This window comes from Sturnus vulgaris, chromosome 3 (assembly GCF_052056855.1).
Source record: "Sturnus vulgaris isolate bStuVul1 chromosome 3, bStuVul1.hap1, whole genome shotgun sequence".
Lineage (NCBI taxonomy): Eukaryota > Metazoa > Chordata > Aves > Passeriformes > Sturnidae > Sturnus > Sturnus vulgaris.
The window spans coordinates 32250080-32271953 of record NC_142245.1 but is presented as its reverse complement, the minus strand read 5'-3'; positions in this window follow the sequence as shown (position 1 = coordinate 32271953).

The window sequence follows — 21874 nt, the reverse complement described above, 5'->3', positions numbered from 1 at the left end:
AGAAAAGAGTGGAGCTGAGCCTTGCCTGAGGTGTAGCAGTGTTGCTGTTTTAACACGTCCTTCCATTGTCTTCACTTGACAGAATCTAAGGATTTTGGCTCAAAAAGGGCAAGCTCTTTGAGGGATGTTAAGGTTAGAGTTTGAAAAGAGCAATTTCCCGGGGAAAAAAAGTTTGCAACATGACAATGAAACCAGACAGAATCCCTGCTGCCTTGAAAAATAACTCTGGGAGTGAGAATCTTTCCCACAAACCCAACAAGCTCCTTGGGGCACGTCCACAGCATGCAATGAAACACGCTGCAAGGATCCCAGTGCTGAGCTAATGGCAGGACCAGTAGCAGAACAACTGTGTCAGTGTCTTGTCTGCTCAGAGGGCAATATACAACAATTTCAGGGGAGAGCTCACCTTCCTTCAGGTGTTGTACTGTACTTAATTTACAGATGAGTCTGGGGTTTGCTCTGGAATTTTGGCAAAGGCAGTATATGCACATTAGCATATTCACTCACCCAGAGAGTAAGCTTTGGGACATGAAGAAGAAGAATTTCCTTCTCTGGGACAACAGGACAATGTCACTTGTCCCTGAATACATTGCTAACAGACTGTTTTGTTCTTCACATGCTCTTCAGAGGAACTCATCATAAATCTATCCAGAAACTGAAGCAAAAATAAATTTAACTGTGTATTTATCACAAAGAGCATCAGGCAGTAAGTCCACTATGGCATTTCTAGTGGTGTGATTTTCTGTGTTGAGGGTTTTTTCTTTCCTTTCTACTACTGCCCATTAGGTTCCAGGATGAATCTGAGATGCTGATATCCATCCATGAATCCACTGCTTCTCTGTGAGACTGCCAGTCTGACTCAGAGCCAAGTTTTGCAGAGCTGCCAGAACTAGAGTGACTAGGTCATTCACAGTCAGGATCTCCCAACTTTGAAACTACTCCCCTCTCTCCTTTGGCCTGAAGTAACCTGTTGAATCAATCTACATCCACTTGTGAGCACCAAGCTTCATGAATAATGTTGACCAACTGGAGAGAGTCCAGGAGGCAGGAATGAGAGTGATGAGAGGGCTAGAAAACACGGGCTATGAGGAAAGACTGAGAGTTGGGTTTGTTTAGTCTGGGGAATTGAAGACAGGTAGATGTGCTAACACTCTTCAAGTGTGTGAAAGACTACTGCAAGGAGGAAGGATAAGTTGTTCTTCATGTCTGCTGGGGACAGGAAAGGAAGTAACATGCTTAAAGTGAACCAAAAGTAATTTAGGTGGGATATTAAAAGTAATTTTCCAGTTGCGAGACTTGTGCATCACTGGGATGGTTTGCTATCTGCAAGTACTCTTTTGGGAAGGCTTTAGCATCAGCTGGGATAACTATCTCATCACCTTCAGCACAGATGATCCTTTCTGGAGGCTGGTGGAAGGGCAAGATAACTTTTAAAAGTTTCTTCTAGCTTGGTTTTGTGTGATTTCTGCTATGGATTCAGAAGGTCACAAGGGTGATTCCTAGTTCTCTGTTAGGTGTTTTGTGACCAGGCCACCATCTGTTGTCTGATGGGAGAAGAGATTAGTTGTCCATCCTAAAATTGTCCGTAAAAATATCCCCAAAATCCCCACAGGGGCTCCTCTTCAAGGGAGTTACAGATGCAAACATCCATGAAGCCCAGATCTCAGCTGATGTAAAAATAAGTAAGTCTCCCTGCTGGACCAGCTGTCCTTGGCAATGTCCTAAACCATTTCTCCAGTGGTGACTGGTGTGGTGACCTCACAGTCAGGTACACCTTGGTGCCTGAGCAAACTGAATCAGACAGACACCCAAGCAGCCAAGAGCTGCTGAGTTTCTTTATTTAACTCAATAAAAGGAATAAAAACAAAAGCAAAACCTGACGCACACAACAAGCAGCACACAACAATCCCTCCTTCTCCTGTTTCACAGGGAAGCAAGTTCCAACACTGTAAAGTAAAAGATTAAATAAAAAGAAAAAGCCAAGGGCACCCTGCCATGCATATATTGGACCTGGATAAAACAGCATTGTGCACACCCTCACAGATTTAAACACCATGAGGTGAGCAGGGACTTAGGACCCGACAAAGAAGGTGCCTTTCCAGCAGATTCATTGGGTCTGCGTTTTTAGCCCTTCTTTTTCTGTAATCCTGTCGTTTTTAATGAGGCAACATTATGCAACCAGCATTTGTGCAGAGGAGTGATCAATCAAGGGCCAGCACAGGAGGAGGGGAGGCTTGGATGGCAGTGGTGGCTTCGGGCTCCCCAGGCTGTGGCTGCCCATGCTGCTACTCCTGAAGAGCTTGGAGCTCATCTTTGCTGCTCTGAGCCAGCGACTGCTGGGCAGAATTCTTCCATGCAGCTAAGCCAGCACAATTAACATTGGCTAATTTAGAAGTAAAAGGCATCTCACACATGCTCATGGAGAGTAACTCTCCCCATTTGTGAGTTCAGTTCCTTTCTGCTGCACTTCTGTGTCCTTTTGTCCTCTTTTGTGACTCTTCTGGAATTTACATTTGAGACGCACACACCAGCCAAGGGCCAGCGAGCTCCTTCGACCTTCCACTTCATCTGCAGCAGACCCATGTCTAAATAGGAATAATGATGGATGCTGATGAGGTGCAATATTTGACATTCATCTGGGAGTGCAGAAGCATGCAATTGCTAATTTCACAAAAAAACTAGAAATGGGTGGATATTTATCTCTTTCCTCTGTGCAGTTTTGAAGGTCAGCAATTCAGCTGAATTTTCATAGGTTTCAAAAGTGCTTATTTTTCAATGGATTTGCTAGTTGCTCAGATTTTTTAAATTAATCTTTTTCTTCTTGAAGAAATAGGAATATTAAATTTTTAACTTCAAATTAAAAAATTTTCCTTAAAGAAAAAATATCTTCTTTATTGTTACCTTTGAAAAACCGATCATGCCGATCAAGAGAAATGGCAATTGAAAAATCTAGAATAAATGCTGGAGACAAAGACTATGGGAAAAAATGGAAATATTTTCCAAAATACTTGCAGAGGAATCTCCCTGTCTTTCTCTAACTCTTTTTAAAAGGTTAGCAAGCTTAATATAAATTATGCACAACATTGGTTTTATCATTGAACGTAAAAGGTAACTCTTCTCCAAGGAGAAAGTTTCCATTGCAGATGGAGGGGGTTTTTTGGTTTATATGGTGAACTTCTGGAAAATTAGGAAATAATCAGTTCTTTTATATCCTCAACTCCCCCTTTGCACATCTGAAAACCTACAGGTCTGGTATGGAATAATGCTCCCAAGATGGTAACTCCTGGACAATTTTTCCGATTTCCACCCATCTCCTCAGGCACCTGGAAGGCTTTCTGTGCTTGGAAGACCTGTGCCTGAGGCTTTCAGTAGCTCAGTAGCCCAGTACTTGGGATGTTCATGTGGCTTCTGAACATAGTTGCTGGCATACACTGAGGGAGGAGGAAGTTGTCCTTCTGACTAGTCTAGTGCTGTTACTGAGTCGGGGCTGGGATAACAATGCCATCAAATGCTTTAGAGATACTTAGCAGGACAGAGAGGTGTGTGTCCTGGACAGCAGTATTGTGACCTTCATGTGCTGTCCAATGAAATAAATAAAATAATTTTGCTGATCACCGTCAGTATTTAGTGTTTTTTTGCTATTTTGTATCTGGAAGGGTCTTTGACAGGGTGCCAAAGCATTCAGTTATTTTTATATTTGGGAGTATTTCTCCCCGTGAGATCCAGACACCTACACACAACAGATGTGACTACAAGCTTGTGTGCCCAGGTTGTCTGTGGGATCACCTGGATCCCAGATGGCCAGGAGCCATGCACACGGGGGCAGGGCCAGGGCTGGAGCAGGGCAGATCTGCAGCTGGGGTGCAGGCTCTGTATGAACGCCTAGCTGTTCTTCCCATTGTTACTTGTGGCAAAGGTTACTGAGTTCAGCTTTACCCGCTTGTATGCAGGATGTACTAATGCTTTAAAATGCTGCTGAATGAAAGGTGTTTTATGTATTGAGAGTATTAAGCTTTTGTACAGCACTGTGGCTTGTGTGTTTACTTTGGGTCCTGGACACCCAGCCCAAGTTACTGGAGCGAGTAATCTCCCAGTGCGTGTTGTCGCACGCACCACAAACTGCTGTGACCCAGGCAGCTGCCTTGTGAATCCAGCTCGGGCTTTTAGCCTCATGGCACTGCTTCAGATGCCAGTCAGAGGGACCTCCTCTTCTCTTATGCAATGGTGTTTGGGTAAGGTTCTTTGTCTCGAAAAAATCCTGCAGGGGAATCCCAAGCTAGATCTTTCCTCGACTGCCGCTCCTGCCAGCTGCACACCTAGTACTGCAGATCTTGCTGAGACTAAACAACCTGAAGGTTGTTGAGGAATTCTGCCTGAATGAATGTAGCTAAATCTGCACACCTCAGCAGGAAGAGCTCTTCACCCAGTACGGTTGTGGTGGATTGTAGCACTTAATGCACTATGGAGTTAGCTGTGGGCCTGGTACAAGAACAAAGCATTCTGGCTGCTCTCATATCCCACTGGAATACCTCTCAGTGAAGCCCTTGACTTTAGGTAAAGGCAGGGCTGCAGTCCTCCAGGAGACCAAATTTTCTTGTGCCTCTGGCAGAGGTCAAGAGAAAATGAGGCCAGCCCAGGCAGTAATATCTAAGGCACCCAAAATGGAAGGAAACCTGATTAAACTGATTAAATGAGTCACGCCTACATAATCCTGTGCTGCAGAGGTAGGCAGAAAATCCCACCCCTACCACTCTGAGTTGCAGATAGCAGTGTCTGTTAAAAGGCTTCTCATTGTAGCTACCAAGATGCTGGTATCTGTGTAATTTCCTGGAGAAAGAGTGTCATTTTTGCTTCACTGAAGCATGACAAAGCAAGAACGGTCAGTGTTTGGCCTGCACTCAAGTGTCAGGGTGTCTTATAACTGTGATACACAGTGTCTGTATTTTTGTGAAACTCCTGAAGTGGAGGAAGTATGAGGAAAGCAGAACGATTAGGCCAGTAGGCATACCCTTTATTTGTAAATATTTCCACAGGCAAGACTTAAGTCATTAAAGTAGCTACAGCTCCTTTTGGAGCAGCCATGGAAGGACAGGATAAGTGTGCTATTAAAAAAGATAAACTGCCTTAAAGCAAGTTTGACAGTGCTGCTGTGGGATCTATGGACAAATTTATGAGGCTGCAAGAACATGATGTGTCATGACATCCTCAGCCTATTCAGGTAGAAGTGGAGACTGACCTCATCTAAAATCAAGTATTTCAAGGGCCACCAAAGTAGATTCAGTGGTTTCACAAGCAGGACACCAGCTGGGATTGTTTGGTCTCTGGTTTTGAGGTCTGGGTGTGTGACATGGCACAAGCTCCATCACTCTCGTGTGCTTTGTTTTCCCTATTTATCTTTTCTCTTCCTTGATTATGCTCACCAAATATTCAGGTCATGCACAGGCCATTACTAAGTGTTATTACAAGGGTTCATGTGCCCTCTGATGCCTCTAGATATGAACTTACCAGTTTAGCTTCCAAATATTGTTAAATCTTTATAATACACAGAGCTGTTTCTTTCCACTGTCTCTTATTAAGCAGTAAAAGTAGTGGAAAGCCTTTGTGTTCTCCTCCTGTGAAGACAAGTAGGCAACCAATTCCCACACAGTCACCTTTTCATCTGACTGAGGGACAGGCACACCTACCCAGGGCTGGTCCAGGGATTTCATTTCCCTAAAGCTGTGATGATGAACATGAAGGTTGTGTTTTCCCAAAGATTGAGTCTTTGGGAGAAAGAGGATTTTAAAGAGGAGACCACTAGCTCAGCTAACAGACCATTTGCTAATATTTGCTGGCTATTTCAAGGAAGATGGGCAAGGAAAGCCGGACGGGCATCTTGAATGGCTTCTCTCAGGCCAGGCCTTTGCTTTAGAGAGGAAACTGGAGGCCCAGGAGATCCATCTCTGCCTAACCAGTGCATGCGTGTGCCATGAGCAAAACAAGCGTAGGTGAGATCCCTCAAGTATAAATAGCCATCCCAGAACACCTCTGAGGATTCCAACCAGCTACATCAGCTATGTCTACCCAATCTGTGACTGCTTTTCCCAGCTGCAGCCTGCATAGCTGGAGAGCTAACACAGATGGAGAATCCAGCTCCCTTGCTCCCAAGTGTCCAAGGAATGACCCAGCCATCTGCAGGAATCATTACCATCCTCCATGAGAGGGGACAAGGTCAAACCAATTGAATGTTGTCTAAAGAGGATCTTGGGGAGGGAATGTTTTCATTACAACAGTTCATCTTTCTTTTCACAGTTCATCAAAAGCAGGCCTTCTGCATACACACACAAGACAAATAGGACCGGGGGGTGATGACGGATACTGTATGCCCGCAGTGATTGGGATGACCCTCCACTCACACAGTTGATCAAAGGCAAGTAAAACAATCAGCCAGCCATCAGCAAAGATGTAATATTAAACTCCCCAAACACCTCATTTAATTAAGTCTTTATGATCAAGATCTCCATACCAGATCTTTTAAGTTAAACACTCTTAGACCTTGCCCTAAGATAGCAGAAAAGGACTTCCGGAGGGAAAATGTCTGTAAAAAAATTATTCCTAAAATAGTGCTTCTTCCCTCTAGCTTCCCAAATAATTTGTCCTCTGAGAGGATATAGTTCTGTCTGGTTTGCCCTGGCAGCACTCAGAAAGGTGGGGTGCTTCATGCCAAGCACTTGTCCCTGCTTATTCTGCTGCAGACAAAAAGCAGGAAACAAAAAAGCTGCCTTTTATGATGTCGTGTTTTTGTTGTGGTGATGACCAGGGTATGATAAACCCTACATCTGTGAACCTCCTGCTGGCCTTACAAGTCTGAGCCAAAGCTGACTGAAAAATGTCAGGCCTGGGCAGGTGCAGTACCAGTGCAGGAGGGAAGGCGAGATGGAAGGGTACAGGCATACACCAGGAATACCTCAATGTGGAGGATGTCTGCACTGCTAGCCTGGTCCCCAGAGAGTAAACATTTCTGAGCCAATCTCTAGTGAAGAACAAGATGGGATGTGAAAGGCAGATGTCCTGGGGGTGGAGCTGGAATTTATAGTAAGGAGTACTTAAACTGTTAGAGCAGATCCAAGGGAGGGGCACAAAATTGATCAAGGTGTTCGAGCAACCGTCCTAGAAAGCTGAAAGTTGGGCTTATTCAGCTCCAGGAATATCTTAATGTTGCCTTTCACTATTTAAAGGAAGCTTGTAAGGCTTTTTACCAGGACCTGTAGTGAAAGCAAAAAAGAGTGACAGTTTTAAAATGAAAGATGGTAAATTCACAGAATCACAGAATCATCAAGGTTGTAAGAGACCTTCAAGATCATGTAGTCCAATCATCAATCCAGCACCACCATTGTCACCTCTAAACCATATTCCCAAGTGCCACATCCAGACACCTCTTGAACACTTCCTCTATACCACCTTCCTGAGCAACTTATTTCAATGCCTAACTGCTCTTTCAGTGAAAAAATGTTTTCTAATATCTAACCTGAGCCACCCTGGCACAACTTAAGTCCATTTCTCCTCATCCTTCCACCTGAAACATGGCAGAAGAGACCAAGCCCCACCTCACTGCAACCTCTCAGGTAGATGTAGACAGTGAAAAGGTCCGTCTGAGCCTCCTCTTTTCTTTATGGTGAGGATGGTGAGACACTGAAACCAATTGCCCAGAGAAGTTGTGGGTGCCACATCACTGGGAGTGCTCATGGTGGAGCTGAACAGGACTTTGAGCAACGTGATGTAGTGCAAAGTGTCCTTGTCCATGGCAAAGGGGTTGGATTAGATCACCAAGATCCTTTCCAATCCAAACTATTCTATGTTTCTTTGACCTCCAGATGCCTCAGATCACTCAAACACCCATATTTGTATGAAATACACTCTGCTTTGGAAGCTTCTCTCTCCACTGAGGAATCTGCAAAACTGGCTCAAACTAGCTGGATAAATGAGTAGACATGAGCCCCATCCTTTAGCTTTGCAGAATTATTGTAAAGATATCAGGCCACTCTAATGATGACAAATGGCCATTCTTTTAATTCTTACGTGAAAAAGGAATTTTCTCTCTGTTTTCATCATAGACTTAAGCAATTGTACCACACCTGAAAGGAATGACTCAGCCCTGCATCATGTGTTTCCCACCTCACCACCTGTGCTCCTTGATTATCAAGTCATTTAGCAGCCAGATCAGGGATTTGGATGAGGGAACCCTTCCCTTTTTTGCTGTTTTCTGCTGGGTGGACCATTTATCTCGCTCAGCCTGATCTGCTCCATTTCCCAGATGCATGAGCCCTACAGCTGGCTCAAAGGAAGGGATGGGAAATTATGGATGAGGCAAAACAATTCTACACATTTTGGCAAAATCCAGACTTGGATGGGCTCAGGGTGGTTATGAAACCACACATAACTCACATATGGTCTTGTAACCCAGTGGTGAGAGATTCTCTATCTTGTTACTGGTTTCCAGAGTCATCTGAGCACTGCTATTCTTTTCCACTTCTTCATAGAAAGACAGGACATTTAAGCACAGTAAAACTTGCCATACATTAATTCATCAAGCACCTGAAATGAAACCTGTCAAGTTGTTGTGTGGCAGCCAACTTCTGCACTTGTAGTAAGCACAGTTGCATTTGCTAATACTAAACAGGGAAGGAAGATGGACGGGAAGCAACAAGTGTCGTTACCCTGGAAGCTGTGAGACAAAGGAGAACCAGGATTCCTAGAGTAGCAGTTAGTGTAAAGAAGACTTTTTGGACAGACTAAGGATGTGATCCTGTCCCTTCTGATTGTGAGAGAAGAGAAGAGAAGAGAAGAGAAGAGAAGAGAAGAGAAGAGAAGAGAAGAGAAGAGAAGAGAAGAGAAGAGAAGAGAAGAGAAGAGAAGAGAAGAGAAGAGAAGAGAAGAAGAAGAGAAGAGAAGAATTAGCTCTTCAGGAGGAACCTCAAAGCCTGTGGTTATGTTTTATTTTGTTAAAACACATGAATTAGTTAAATTGGGTTGAGTCCCAAATTTCTCACAGTATGTTTGGTAAGGGTAACAGTAGTCTAAAGGCCTGAGTCATTAAAATTAAACTACCTTTATCTGCTCTACACCAATATCCACTTATTTATACCTCTGTCCACTTTAATAAACCACCAGGTGACTTAACTGCTTTGATGGGTTTATACAGTTAGGCTACTCCTAAAACTGGTTCCTTTAGGCACTGAAGCACTACTTTTGTCTGTCTGTTTGGTTTTTTTCTGCCTTCCCCTAATTGCTATACTTTGCAGAGATGTTTCCTTGGGCAGTATACACGGTCACTTAGACCCTTGCTACCAGATCAGATCTGTACCTGGAGGTTTTTTCCATGTGTGTATTACGTGCCATAGCCACAAAAGGCAGAATTATTTGTAGCTGGAATGGAACTCACAGGGCAGAGCAAAACTTGAAGTTGCAGCTACATCTGGTGATCCATGAACTAAACTCTTGATGGTGTCAGTGAAAGAGATTTCTTTCATGACAATTTGGCAACAGGCCATTGCCATGTCGTTGAAGTTGGATCTGGTGACTACCCTAGCTGTGTTTCCTGCCTTCACACTGACCAACCTATTGTCAGCCCAGAGTGAAGGGACTGGGGAGGAGGAGCTGAAATTAAAAGAAAATAGCCCTCTCAACCTTATCATTAAGTCTTCCTCTGGGGCCTGGGTTTCAAGAAGACTCTCTGGGAGTTGCATAAGATCAGAGAAACTCTGGACTGTGCATGCAAAAGTAGCCCAATGAAAGCCTAAAGGCAGTATGGAGGACACAAATTATCCTTCAGCAGCCTCTGTAGTGGTGAAACCTTTTGGTGAATGACTCACTGCTAAGGAAACAGGGTGTTCTATAGGACCAGCTAACAGTGAGCTGGGGTCTCTCCCTTATCAAGCAGCCACAGAGCTAAGGGGTATCCAAGCTGGCTTTTCTGTTTTACCTCGTTAGAGCAGTTCAAGTTTTGCTAATATAGCAAGGGCCTACTTTTCTGGCTTAGTGGTTAGAACATGCTGGGGTGGGAAGGGGAGTCACCTGACATATAAGCTCTGATCCAGGGAGGAGCTCACTAATTTTGTAAAATTGAACCCCATCAGCAGAAGTCCTAGAGAGTCACTCAGCACTGGGGTGAGTGCTGGGGGGTGTGAGCCCAGATCTGGGAGGTGGCCAAGATGTCAGCTTAAGATGGCACTCACTCATCACCAGACTGTACTTCCAGTTGACTTAAAGATTTCCAGTGACCAGACTAAATTTTAAAAGTGTTTCAGCATCAAAACAAAGAAGCAAAAAAAATATTTGTTTCTATCCAAACCAAAACATTTGGGGATGGTTTTTTCTTTCTTTTCATTTGGCTGAAGAACAAGTAACTTCTGCATTATTAAAGGAAAGGAACTAAGTCTTCTGTGGTAATAAGTCATTCCCCTTTCCCCTTTGGTTTCAGGGATTCAGGAAGGTCAGCAAAGACTCTGACCTCGTAGTTCACAGAAACCAAAAGGTCGTGTTCTCCAGAACAGCCTCTGAGTCCCCTGCCTCAGGATTGACTTTGTTTTATCCAAGGAGTTTGTTTGGGCTGTCTCCCATTTTCTGAAAAGTACTCATAGGCGCTAGGTATCTGCAACCACTTTTTGGCACAAAAAAAAGTATGGATGAGTCACGATTCTGGTAAAGGGAGTGATAACTCCTCTCCATGGACAGGGATAAATGAGAACCCTGGCAACAAGGAGTTTGTCCAGCTACTTGCCTTCTCCTGAGTGCTGAGGCACAGCCTCCAACCAGTTCATATATTTCTATTTGTTCACTCTTCTGTCATCCATCTTGTGTCATGACAGATGAGCATGAAAAGACCTAAACTCTGCCAAGTCCTCAACAAAAACATTAATATAACTCACCTTCCAGAGCTCTGCTCCAGCTGCTCCACACTATATCTTTTGTTAGATACTTGCATGAATAATAATATCTGCAGTTAATCTAGCTAAGATTGCAACAGAAAAAGAAGTTAACCCTCCTGCTTCAGGGCACAAACCAATCCAGATTCTGGCAGGTTTGCCAGGCCTGAGGGTAGGAGTTCATACAACCTTCTCCACAGGAGCCAGCAACACCTGCATCCCTTCCCTCTCCTCCTCCTTCCTGGCCTGTTTTCTTGACCTCTTGCACTACCTTTCAGGATTTTTACTTGCTGCCAGCTTTTGCCCCTGCTGGGAGAGGCAGACTGTTCACCCTGTTGCATGCACTCTCTCCACTTGCAGCTGGTTCCAGTTCCCCCCTGTTCATCCTGCGTTCTATCAGTCATCTCTTGCTACAACTTGAAGTGAAAATTTCTGGTTTTCCTTCCCCATCACTGCTGTTCCTTTTTTCCTCAGCCTTAGCCATCCCCACTTCCCTTGATACCTTTTCCTACTCTCTTTCTCTGTTTCTCCAAGCACAGAGTTTAGAGACCTGGCAAGGCATAGGCATGGGGCTGGACCTGTTGGAGCTGAGTCCACACACACCTGCAGAGGTATCTCCACCTGGATGCACATGCTGCCTGCAGGGCCGAGGTGGGGGTCTCCTTACCCACCTTGGGCTTCTCTTCCTGAATCCTGAGAGGGACAAGCATGGTCTCCCCAACTCCCTGCTCCCATCCATAAGAGCTCATCAGCCCTTTGTGCCTGCCTGCAGTTCCATGCAGAGATGTGGCCCATGGCACTGATATCCATTTCCTCATTATCAGCTGCCTCCTTCCTGCCTTCTGAGGCTATGTTATAAAAGGTGTCTTCATTTGCTCCAAAACACTGAGTCACAGAGGGGTGAAGATTTTTCCAGCGTGCTCATCTCTGGTTTTCATTGATACATGGCAAGATGAGCAGGGAAAATATTCCTTAATCCCTCCTTCATATCAATCATACAAACCCCTCCTTTGCCTATAGGGTGCTGGATAAAGATGAGAGCTACTGCCTAGTGTGCTGGCCAGAAAAGTCTCATTTTTTACACATTCTCCCTGAACTCTTCCTTTTATTTATATTTAGACTGAAATGTTCCTGGAGCTGGGACCATCCTTCCACTCTATTTTTATAGCATCAAACACAAGGATCTTACTGGGTTAGTAGGGCCCCTAGTCACTGCTCAGGTACAATGCTGACTTCACTGGCTGGTTAAATTAGAGTAGATGAGTAAGACAGGGCTGGAAGGGGAGTGGCAGAACAGCCCATCACCCACTCCTCCAAGCTGGAACACTTCTTCTGTTCCTTTGCCTTGTTGCTGTAGAAAGCAAAATGTTAGGTGCTGTGAGGATTTTGCTGAAGGAAGTTTACAGAGCCGGATTCTGCTGGTACAGGTGCCATGCAGAAGGACTAAGGGGAGACACCCTCTCAGAACTTGCTGTTCCCACTTCGAGGTAGGAGACACAATGACAAATTCTAAGCAAAAGGAATAGACTTAACCCAGTGCATCTCAATGCAGACAACAGACTTCAAGCCACAGAGTTTGGTGCCTCCTACCACATATTCCCCTAACCTGCTCCCACCTTGCCCTCTCCCATTTTTGTTTCCCTCAAATCTTTCCCTTATCATAAGCAGGAAAATGTATCAAAGTGGAAGATGGATTCCTTTCAAATCTTCTCCCTGTTTACTTACATTCTGTGTTTTTATTTCTCTTCTCTCCCACTGAGATAATTTACCCAGAAAATAGCTAGAAAAATGTAGTAAGTCCTAATGGAAGCCTAGTACTAACCGTGGTTCACCATGCACATAGTTGTAGGCCTAGGAGAGTGTGATCACATACTCTAGAAGTGAGAAGTTTATGATGGCCTGATCCAAACCCCTGTAATGTAAATGGCATCCTTTTCATTGGCTTTAAGGGGCTTTGGGTAATGCTGTAAATAGTCCAGCAAGATACTGTACATGGATATGACAACTATTTATAGGAGTTATGATAAATAAGATATGTACTCACCATCTAAATCTAGCCACTGTGTCATCTGAGGAGAGACAAATCAGGACTGATGCTTAGCAGAATGAGAGATATCAGTGACGATAAGAGACCATTGACTGATGTGTCACCTGCTTCCTCAAAACAGAATCACCTGAGATCCTTCATCATCTGCTGCAAGTGCCCTTTGTAACTGATAATTTTGTTCTAAAGGAGAGTTTGTCAAATATAGCTATGTAATAGCCTTCAGATTTATGACATTCTTCTGCAGCACATGCTCCTAAAGCATCTCATGGTGATCCAAGCCCTCTGAGAGATCTGTAGTCTTATATCTTCCTCTGACTGGATCTCTCTAACTGTGGCCAATGACCCCACAATCATTGCTTGGTGAGGGTGCAAATTAATGTGGATGACCTTGTTACCCAGGATTATGTGTGCAATAGAGACTTGATTGCTATCATCAGTACCCAAGGTTACCAGCCCTGACAACATCAGAGTTGAGTTACCTGCGTGGAACAGCCTATTCATATTCACACTTGTGAGCAAGCTCCTCAGTGGCATTCATAAACACATTTCTCCTCCTGAGCAGAACACAGTGTGCAGATGTTATCATACAAATGAATTTTTGGGATAAAGGTGTCCCTAGCTTCTGATGTTGGAGTGTGTAATTTCACATTATAGAGGGATTACCAGCAGATAATTTAGATATCTTCACGTCAAATTGCAGGTGATAGCAGGTTGCCCATACTCTTGTAATTGTGGTGGTGCCTAATCAAGAACAGCCCTATGATTTATGGCACTGCATAAGCACATAGAGAGAAACAGACAATCACTGATTCCTAAAGTTTACAGTTAAAAAAACCAAACAAAAACAGGCTTGGATTGGCTGAAATGCTAAGGATTTTAGAACAAAAACCTCAGCTGTTACACAGATAGTGCTAATGAATGGGTGAAGAGACCTTCAGTAAAATCATCAATTGGTCATTAATCTACAGTCCTGTTTCTCTGTCATGAGGAAGGAGGGAATGGGGGACAGGAGCAAAAAAGAGGAGATGTTCTACAATTCTTAATAGCTGATGTTGGTCTTACTTCCTTAAAAATGCCACTGGCAGACATTCACTTTGGCTATGATCAGGACAGATTTTAAAGGCCTCTTTGCACACACAGAAAACTCTAGAGCCTTATTTAGCAAGATCCCATGCAGTAGCAAGAAGAGAAGTCAATCTGGCTTGTTTGAGGCTTAGCACTGATCCCAAGATAAAAGAATGACATGGACATTATGCTAGGCTTTGAGAAAACGCACATGCAATTCCTCAGCCCCTGGCATAGAAACAAGAAATATTCATGGAGTGTAGATGAGCATCTCCTTTCTTTGAATTGTCAGATGGAATTTGTGAGGCTTGCACAGTGTTTGAATGGATCTTCCATCATACCTACATGGCTTCCAGTGGCTGCTTGTGCTTGAGTCCCAAGTAGCAAGTTCCAGGCACTAATATCCAGGGATTTGTGTCAGTGTGGTTCCTCTGTCATGATGAGTTCTGAAATCCCATTTCTGCAAAGCATCTCTTTCATTTCATGGATCTGCTCTCATCCATCAGTGTTCATGGAAATACTGGGGACCATACTTAATCTCCAGTAAGACTCATATGCAAGTCCTCTGCTGGACAGAAACTTCTGGTCCCTGGTCAACACAGAGAGCCATGCTGGAGACTGTAGGAAAGAGGGGTATAAAGAAGTCAACTGTCTTACACTGGCAGCAGCACTTGCACACATGAATTTGGGATTCTTATGTCCTAAAGAATGCAGTAAATCACTGCTGTCTGCATACACACTTTTACAGAGTGTTAAGATAGATCTGTTTGTTCATTTTAGTCTTGATCCATTGAGGCTTTCTAGTCATTCTCTGCTTGTATTTTTCTGTTGACTTAGTTATATAAACTTCCTCTAATGCAAGAATAAGTATCTTTTGTGCTGTAACCTTAAGATCCTCTGCAAAGGATTCTGAATGGATTTCAAATGATCTCAAATATTGTGACCCTGTAGTGACCACTCAACTACAGTTATCTAAAGAGCTCTCAGACTTTGAGAAAAACCACATGAATTGCAACCTCAACTGTTTCTGCAAGTTTCGTCTGGAAAAGTCTATACTTTTACTGAAAGTCTATATCTTTTACTTAAAAGGTTTTTAAGGGGTTTGTGTTCTTTGAGAAATCTGAAGAAAAACTACTTTGGTTGCAAAGACAAGTTTTCCAGTGTTGGGTTGCAATTTTCAGTAAACTGTCCCTAAAAAATGTAATTGCATTTGTCTTTCAACAACTGAAAACCAAAAAAAATAAATTATTTTTACTTGACATAATCCCCCAAAGTCTAATATGGATTTCTTCTGGAAATGTTAGTTCTGTCCACAAAAATGTGCCAGTTTTGGTATCTTCTATTGTTGATGTCATTCAAATAAAATCCTGGACTAACATTACTCACTTTTTTTTATGATCCTTCCTCTGTCTGAATTTTTTATTTTCTAAATGCATGCATCTAGTTAAGTTCTGAATTCCTTTGCAGTGACAGACCACATCACAGGAGGAAGTGTGTTCCTCCCCACAAGCAGGACAGGGAATCCTTTCTCATCCTGTCACTGTGTGCAGAAGAATATACTCTGTCTCTCATTTCTTCCAGTTATTCACCATTCCAAAACTTCTGTAATGAACACTGATTGAAAATGTTGGTTACAAAGGGGAGTGTTTTCTTGGTGAGCTCTCATGTGTCTTCTTCACAGTGAGACTAAGAGCATTACTGTGTTTGGGTAGCTTGTTACAAAAGCATCATATGCCTCCAGTGCCTCTGGTTTAGGTACTGACTTAACACCAAGCTGGAAGATCACAGCATATGATGTATGCCTCCCAGACACATAACATCGGTGACATGGATTTGTGGTTGGTTACGCTTTTTTTATTGGTTAATTTTCTTTTGGCCAATCAGAAACTGTTCACAAAACTGAGCACATTTGAAATGCTAAGTCAATGCGGATATTCCATCAGCGTAGTTCCCTAGAAAGTTATAAGAATTTCGGTTTACGGTGGCCTGAGGTCTGGGCACTTACAAAACCTAAAAGCATAAACAGGTCAGGCAAGTTCTGAGCTTCTGAAGCTGTTTCACAGTCTGTGTCTCACACCTTCCTTGATTGTAGATAAATTCTTCTCTCTTATCTGCTTTCTAGAAAGTTTCCCCGACATGAAAAGTCATGGAGAATAAGCGAGCACTGATTTATGGTGCATTAGCACATGCAGCATATGTTTCTCTAACTCATGAGAAAACCTGGCTCTGCAATGCTTGGAAATGGTCTTTAAAAGCCCAAGGCTGAGTGTTACACACATCAAAATGTGCTCTCTGCGGGTGAAATTCAGCTCTCTGTAGTGACATACCACAATGCTGAGGTAGTTGCTAAGTTCTGTTCAAATGCCAGGATGCATTTCATCCTGTAGGCTTTATTGATATATTAGAGAGCAGATCAGAAGTCATGTACCTTGGCATTGATTTGGTATTGGGACTAAATCAGCATCAGCTTTGATTGCTCCAAATTACTCTGTAAATTACCAGGCTCCGAATGCTCTGCCAGGGGATTATTCACCAACAACAAAGAATTAACTACGTGTCAAAGCTAAGTAAAAGGAGGGGTTTTAAGAAGCCATCTCTTTATCCGTCTTTGTGAAAACAATGCAATAGGCAATGAGAGACGTACAAATAATCAGAACACCCAAGGGGGGGGAGCAGAGGAGCAGAACAAGCTTCCAGCAAGACAACTTGCTAAAAAGGTTACTTTAAAAGCTTTTTGATGACGGAGTTCATTGTATTTATGAAAGATGTGACAGGACACACTCGCCTGTAATAGCAAGGGATTGGAATTGTCAACTGGGGACAGCTCTTCTGGCCCTTTTCCTATTATGCGCTGTCTGAGGCATTGCAATTAAACTCAGCACAACGGCTGCAAGTAGGGAGAGCTGCAAGAGTACAGTCAGGTGAAACTCTTATCAATGAAATAATAAAAGCAGCCAGTGTAGTGTGAAGAAAGTGGGTAGCAGGACAGAGAATGGCAGCACAATAAGAGAGGGGAAGCCAGCACGCCAGTTTCTGGACACAGACCAGTATCTTGTGATGCATTGTATTAAGCTTAGGACTTGTATCTCAGGAAAAGGAAAAGATCATTTTGAGTTCAAATATCTGTCATCACAGCTAGGTTTGCAATGCCTTTCCAAGAGCTGAAATAATGGCTGAAAACGTTCATCTGTGTACAAAATCAAATAAAAGATAAAAAGACGGATTTGTCTCTACTAGAAGGTCAGGGAAATCTATCAAACCATTAAAACCACTTTATTTCTTCAGAAATCCTCCAAAAGCAGCCTCTTTTCCTCTGTGTTATTTCCAGACTGTTCACCACTTCCTCTCATCTTTATAATACACGATTGACCCTCCTATCTTTCAGACTTGGCTTTGCTGAAGTTTATATTCTGCTAAATAAATATTACATTGTGCAGCTCTTAGCACTAAAAAAACATCAGCCCATCCTGGTTTTTTTCCTCTCTAGATGAAAAGTATCTTCAGGAAAGACTGCACGTCTATGTCCTGAAGGATGAGGGCAGGCAGTAAATCCCATTCATGATGAAACCCATGTTCGGTATTTCCTCTTTTTATTCTTTATTATAGCTGTACACACACTTGCCTTTTGCTATTTGCCCATCTTGAGCACTGTCCTGGTCTTAGAAACATCAGGGTCAGGGTTGAAAACACTATTTTGGAGTCTGACTGATGGCAAAGTTGTGGGGACAGATCCTGATAACTGGCTGGTGACTAGCTCATCATTACCACTGAAGACATCACGAGCTACCTTTCCTTCAGTCCTTTTCCACCGTCCCCTCCTGTGGTTCCAATGCAAATGAAGCCAACAGATGGGCTGGACTCTGGCTGCCTCCTGATCTGTGAGCATCACCTGCTGCTGTGTCCATGTCACTCAACCCAGCAAGCGATGGCTGCTGACTTCTACTAACACCTCATCTCTGTAGCATAGGCATCCAGATGCAAGTGCAGTGCAAGTAGAATAGCATGAAATGATCTCCTGAGGCCCTCACCATTGGCAGATCTGGTACATCAGTTAGGGGGAAGAACTGAGGGCAGGAAGGGCACAGGTAGATGGACGGCCCCAGCTGGGACCCCACCTGGGGGCAAGCTCACCCACCTCCACCAGTGGCAGGGGTAATGCAGAGCAGAACTTGAAAATGTCGCTTTTAATAGTCACTTGAGTATCTTGCTGATTCCAGTGTGGTTGGTCTATGGCAGACCACAGGCATCTAATACCTCTTGAGACCTTCTATGGCTACAGAAGAGCCAGGTAGTTCTCTGCTCTCTGGTGCCTAGAAGCATGAGAGTGAGTGGGGCCAGATAAGCTACAAGTGACCTGGCCAGTGGGAATGAAATGCCAAGGAAGAGAGACAAACCCAGAGCAGACAAGCAGATCTGAAGAAAGGGTGCTATCTTCCACTTAACAACGTGCGTCTCTGACTTGTCTGATCAACAGCCGTGGACTAAGCAGAGGAATTCTCCTGCCAAGAGGCTCAAAGAGCAATGTCTCCTCCTCAAGAACCTAAGACGAAAGGCAGGTCTTGCACGTAGAGGTGTCCATCAGGCTGACTTGATTTCTGACTGGTCTGGAGAGACGACTTATTGTTCTCTCTGATTTGTCCTCTGTGTTAACATTTGCTTTAGATTCTTGTCAAAACAAGACTAGCTTCTTGAAGTGCAGCACGCACTCTGTCCTGTTTAGTTTTGTAATGTTTTGTTTGGCTGCTGGTAACTTGTTCATTAGAAGAAACAATATGTCCTTGGTCCATGCCCTAAGAAATCTCCTCCTGTTACAGCAGAAATCTAACAAAGCCCACCCTGTCCATCAGATTTCAACAGAAATAAAATAGCCAACCACATCAGCCTTCTGACAAAATGTCAGAAATCCGCTTGGGTGAAGCTGTGCAGAAAGTTCCTGGGATCAGCTTATTGTGGAACAATACAGCGGAAAGGACTGCTGTATTACGAAAAATTGCTCACATGGTCCAGTGCCAGAACTACAGCTAACAGTAGTGGATGCTTGAAGGACAAGTGCAAAACCCTTCCTAATTCACCTAAATTCCATGCCAGTAGTGATATCTTACTCTGTCCCTTTCATGACTTATTCTTTCATACCCTGAAGCTGGGCACTGACAGCGCTTGTGATTTCCTCCTGGCCAGCCTGGGCTTTGAAGGCAATGTATGGCTGGTGTACTGTAAGTGCAAATGCCATTATTCATGCTTCATTAAGACACAGTCCGTTCCCTTTACCTAACAGCAAAGGTAAATTTAGTCCCATGTCTATCACATGTTCAGTCTAAACTGTCAGAATATCATCCTGCAACATTAAGCCCTCTGAAAGTACTACATACATTGCCAGAAAAGGTATTTCCTTTTATACTTTCAAGTCTGTCTTCTTAAAATAAAGGGAGACTCCTGGTCTTGTTTTACTGGAAAGGGAAGTAGCAGTGCTAGTTGGAGTCACCTGCATTACTACGTGCTCCTGCTTCCTCTCCTCATGCTCCCACCTGCGTATAATTCCCTTTACAATATTTTCTCCTTATATCAAAGCTCTTCTTCCCTTCCCACCTCCTGCATTTTTGTAACTCTCTGGGTAGATATATTTCATTACCACTGCTCAATTCTCTCTTAGGAGCAAGGTGATTTGTGGCCCACCCATACCCAAGCCTTTCACACTGGCAGTTACCCAGAGTCCCTGCACTGACTTAGCTGCTGCCCTGTATCCCATCATGAACTGCTTGTTTGTCTTTCCATCACCTGCTGCAGCTGATCCTACCTTCACTTGGGAGCTCTTTGAGGACAGGGCCTGCCCTTTAACAAGTATATGTCCCACACTCAGCCCCATGGAGCACATCATGAATCCCACACCACAGACTGAGTGGATTCCCTTGCCAATATATCACAGGCAAAGACAGCTCTTGAATAGGCAGCACATCCTCTTTGCATAAGCAAGACCACTGGCAAGTACAATAGGGTCAGGAAGAAGCTTGCTGAATGAAGTTGTGTTTCAGTTAATATCAATGAGGCTGGCACCAGTGAAAATAACATTTTCTTCATTAGCTTCTAAGCACATCCAATTGTGTCCCATTCTATTTTTCTGATCAGTTTTTTACAACCAACAATTACCCTGTTTCAAAAGAGGGTTTGAAATTTTTCCTTCACAAATACATGGAACTAATTCTGCAAGTGTGTGATCATGAATAGACCTGAACAATTACCACTTTTGCAGAGAATAATACATACTCTGTAAATGTGGTTTTAGTTGTCCTGAAACTGTTCACACATTATTAGTGCTGCATTTCATGAATGATGCTAGCTGGGAAAGAAAAGAGAAAAAAAGTAATTAACTTCACAAACAGGAAAGAGAAGGTAGAGCTCTCCAAATTGTACATCTATGTCTAGTCTTAAGAGTTGTAGAATACTCAAGTTAAATTCCCAGACAGCAAGAGAAGATGCAACCCTGCCTCTCAGCTGCCTGGAGTGTGGCTGTGGGAGGCAAGTAGCTCTCAGCCTCCAGTCTCCTGTTAGCTTTTCCTGACATAAAGCTCATAGTCCCTCCCAAAAGGAGGTGAATCTGTACATCTCATCTTGTGGGACAGTACTCCAGTCCAGCAGAATGAAGAAGGCTCTTCTGACCAAATCTGTATTGAAACAAGAATGTCTTCAACAGGAAAAGTGGGGAGTTAAAGATCAGCCAGCCCAGAATCCTTTAGAGGCTGGGACTCTTGGGCAAGGAGGTGTCAGACCCCCATGCTCAGGGCTGCTGCTTTATTCCAGTCAGGGACTTCAGCCTGAACTAGCCTTGCACTAGAGATGGGGAATCTCTTATGGCCTTCTCTATAACAGATAAAATGCTGCAATGGCAATAACTGCTCTTTCCTTGTAAGGTTGCATAACACACCCCCTCTTTGCCTTTTGTTTGCATGTGTCCATAGCAAAGCATTTCATTTTGGATTACATGGAACATTTTGTGTCAACTGAAAACAATAAGACTGATCCCCTTCCTCTGCCTGTGAGTTAAACCCCCAAAAATTTACATTTGTTTTTTTCTCCGAATCTAAATTATTTTCCAGTGAGGCTGCCAAGCTCAAAATCACTTCATCATGCAGCTCCAGAGATGAAATAAATGCATCCTCTCCCATACCTACCTGATTCCCAATCAGAAACAGGACAAGACAATCCAAAACAGCACAGCCTGGCTTAGAGGGAAAGATTGTTGATGATGTCCACACAATAGGCATGAAGAAGAATTTCAGCTATGTTGAAGCAAACAATATATAGCCTTTTGGAGCAAGATTTTGCTGCAGAATACAAGGACCCTGACTGAATTTGTAGTCAATACAGCTGGAAAGATGGAGATGATTTAGAACTAGATTGAAAAATGAGGATTTACACAAAGGGCAGCATCTCCTTCCCCTTGATCTGCTCAGCTGCAATAAAAAATCCCAATGCCACCTCCACTTCTTCTGTCACAACAAAGTAAGACCCCAGAGAGCCACTTTTAAGTGTAATTTGTCAAGTTGACTCCCCAGTTCTTTTGAGCAGGCATGCAACATATGTTGCATCCCTCTATGAAGCTGCTGGACCACGCTATCAAGAGGTTTTTATCATACCTTTTGACAAGCAGATAAAATCTTTGCAACCAAAAGCCATTTTACTTTCCAGGGCAGAGTTGTACTTTACAGAGGAGAAGGATCAACAGACTAAAGTGGCTGAAGAGATAAATAACACTAAACCAAAGGGCAGGTACAGTTACTTTTTGTGTGCTAATCAACGCCCCCGATGTGGGACATCAAAGCAGGGCAAACCAAGCACAGTATTCAACACATCCCTGAACTCA